The sequence below is a fragment of the Helianthus annuus genome, chromosome 11, assembly GCF_002127325.2.
Source record: "Helianthus annuus cultivar XRQ/B chromosome 11, HanXRQr2.0-SUNRISE, whole genome shotgun sequence".
Lineage (NCBI taxonomy): Eukaryota > Viridiplantae > Streptophyta > Magnoliopsida > Asterales > Asteraceae > Helianthus > Helianthus annuus.
The window spans coordinates 165651489-165655112 of NC_035443.2; positions in this window are offsets into that span (position 1 = coordinate 165651489).

Below are 3624 nucleotides of genomic sequence, written 5' to 3' on the forward strand. Positions count from 1 at the left end.
GATAGTAATTCCTAGTGCGTAATTAGTCATTGAATTTTCGTTTATTTGACTAAATCAAACAACTAATTGAAGGAATGAAGGGACATTAGTATGTCATCCAAATTTAGCTACCTAGAACAATACTAAGATTGATAGTATGATTACAATGAAGATCACTAATCAAAACCTCTAAGACTAAAGGGTATAGAGAGCTTCATCCCCATGAGGATGGGCCGCCACATAGGCGTTACATCACCATCTCATAGATGATGGACCTCCTTCACTTTTGAGGGGGGTGGAGGATGGGGCTACCCCACATATTTTCTTATTGTTTAATTTATTTATTTGTTTAACTTTTATTGTTTAATGTTTAATGTTTAATTTTTATTGTTTAACTTTTTTATTTGTTTAACTTTATAAAAACAATTCAAAATTTAAATATAAATAACACATAAAAGAAGATAATAAAATCCATTACATAACATAAATAAAAATTACATAACCAAAAAAAATACATTACCTAACATTTATAAAAAAAAGACAACATTTAAAAATTTAAAAAAATTACACTACTCGTCTTCGTCTCGGTCACCGTCCCCGACATTTACGTTGTTCCATATATGTTCTACCAAATCGTGTTGAAGGTTTGTGATGTATTGCAAAATACATACTTTTATCGTGTATAGTTTGTACGTTTTATCGTTATTTTTTAGCTTAGTTTAGTTTAGAATTACGTGCTATTGATCTACATTGCGTTTTCCAGGTCTTGATACATAAAATGCTAAAATTGGAGCAAAACCGAGCTAAAGTGTCAAATGTCAAGTTCCGGAATCAATGTATAAAAGTGTTAGAATAATTTTGAAGTTTTTGGAAGTTGGAGTTGAGCTTAGAGGGAAACATTCTGTGAAAAAAGCTCAGTCGCGTAGCGCTAAGGTGAAAACATGCTCAGTCGCGCTACGCGACTCAGGTAGCGTTGACTTTGCTGACTTTTGGGGATCTCGCGTAGCGCTAGCAAGAAGGGGAGACCAGTCGCGCTACGCGACTGGTATGAATGACGCGCCTGATTTGTGGATCGATTAGGGTTTGCTATAAAACCAAGAATTATAATCAAAAACCCTAACGGACGAATTATAAAAGTTTTGGAGCTTTCGGAGAGCAACTTTGGAGCTATTTCGGAGCTTTTGAAGGCAAGGAATCATCGGTACGGGTTGAGAGTGAAGAATCGAAGATCAATCGGGTTTTCCAGTCCCTTGTTTGTCGATTACTTGTTTGATACTTGTTATGATGAATTCTTTATTCAATTACTTTGATTTGATTTCACAATTTAAGATGCTTGGCTAAACTGTTATAACTACCTAGACGAGGTGAATGTTTGATATAAGTTTGGATTTTTAATGGTTTATTATTGTTCGCTTATGGATTGATTTCTGAAAGTAAATTGTTCTAGATTTTCTGATTTGGTGCTTATGCATACTTGACAATTGTTTTATAACTGCTTGTTACTTCATATGATCCTTGGTGACGGTCTTTATCACGTAATAGGGTTATATTAGGGTTCTTGATTTAGGTGAGTGTCTATATCACGTTATAGATCATTAATCCTTTAGGGTGAAAACGCGTAAGTAACCTTAGAAGTAATATTTGGTAATTTAATAAAATCAAGTGTTCTGCTTAACTTGTCGCTGAGAGGCTCGAGTTAGTTATTAGGTCGCAGTGTAATATATATCTAAGATAGGTTTTGAGAGAAGTCGATCTTATTTCCCTAATTGCATTTGTGTCTAGTAAACCAAGTTAGAGCCTAGAATTGCCTTAGATTATCGCGCTGAGAGGTAGATAGTCATATTAGGGAACTTTTGGAATCGTTAGAGGACTGAGAGGAAGTCTAACAGTCGGTAATCACAACAGCCTTGTAGGATTTCCTGGGTTTCTTCCTGAGAAGGGTCGGGAAGTCTTAGCATTGAAATACCTTAAGGTTTAGTATCTTACGATCCCGGCTCCATACAACTTTAATACCATTAGAAGTCCATTCCTAGTCAAACTGGATTTGAGTCTAGGTAGTCTTTAATCTCATCTGAATACAAACTTCGTTCTTCGTTCGTGTCTTAGTTCTAATTTCATTATTTTAGTAGTTAATATAGATTTCCATAGTTTTCAGTAATCCCCCCCCCCAAAACAATTAAACAAGTTAGTCGTGTCCGTCATTGTCTTATCAGAGTCTAGTTTACGTAATACATAGAGTCATTGGGTTCGATACTCGGACTTGCTAGGTTATACTACATTGATCGGTACACTTGCCGGTTGTGTGGCTTAGGTTTAGAGAGTCTTAGTTATAAATTTAAAGCTTGCGTGTCTAGTTTAGAGAGTCTAATTTAGTTGATATTTTATAGTTCGTTTTGCACACATCAAGTTTTTGGCGCCATTGCCGGGGACTCTTGGTAATTGCGTTCATTTACTTTGATAGATTTTCTTGACAAATACGTGCTACGTGTTTACTTTGTTTTTGTGTCTTTTTCTTTTCATCTTGAGTCGTAGTAATTTAGTTTGCTTTTCTTGTGTGCAGGTTTTTGCTAGTAGTGGATGCCACATCTACGCTCGCACGGACCACCACCACCACCAGTTAAGCAATCGTCGTCTGAAGCTAGTACATCATCATCATCTTTCCCACTCCTCATAGAATTCCCAATTCCCGTTCCACCACCTTCACCAAACAAAACACCCAAGAACACCCCACCCGATAGTCCCACCTTTAGTTCCTCTAGTGAACCAGAGAATTTCGAACACATGGCCAACGCTAGGCAAACCGTCCATCAGCAGGCCACCCAGAATTTCACCGGCCTTGCTTCACCCATCACCGTCCCACCCATAGTCAACGACCACTCATGGCAGATTCCATCTTATGCCATGCAGGCCATAACCAATAGTATCCAATTCCATGGCCGAGACGATGAGGATGCCCCGGCCCACATCAACCGTTTCTCTAGGATGCTAGCGACCTTTAGCCTTCAAGGTGCACCAAACGATGCTACCTACCTACAACTGTTCCCGTTCTCATTAGCCGGTCGTGCAGCTACTTGGTTGGATTCTCAACCAGCCGGTACTTTTACCACATGGGCGGGGCTTCGTCAAGCCTTTCTGAACAAGTACTTCCCGCCCGCAAAAGCTTCACGACTCAGAGACGAGATCCACTCTTTCCGCATGGGGCCCGACGAGCCTTACTACCTTGCTTGGGAAAGGTTTCAAAACCTTTGTGCTCGTTGCTCCCAACACGGTCTTTCCGATTGGGCCTTATGTGAGAAGTTCTACAATGGACTCACCCAAGAAACTAGGGATAGGTTTGATACGAATGCAGGGGGGCATATGATGGGTATTCTTACAGTTCCTGAGTGCTTAGAGAGGTTCGAGGCATTTGCTCAGTCTCAATCTCAGTCACGTTCCGATCAGAGGTATCAAGGTGGTAATTCTAATACCACTACCAGCACACCCGCCCAAGGGGTGAACCACGTCACCGTGGATCCTGGTCCAGCCTCTTTCTTGCAAAACATGAGTAAGCAACTCAACGAAATTCAAGCTAAGATAGATAAATGTGAGTTTTGCCGAGGTGGACACGATACGAATGCGTGTCCTTTGCTAGTTGGTGAGGAACAG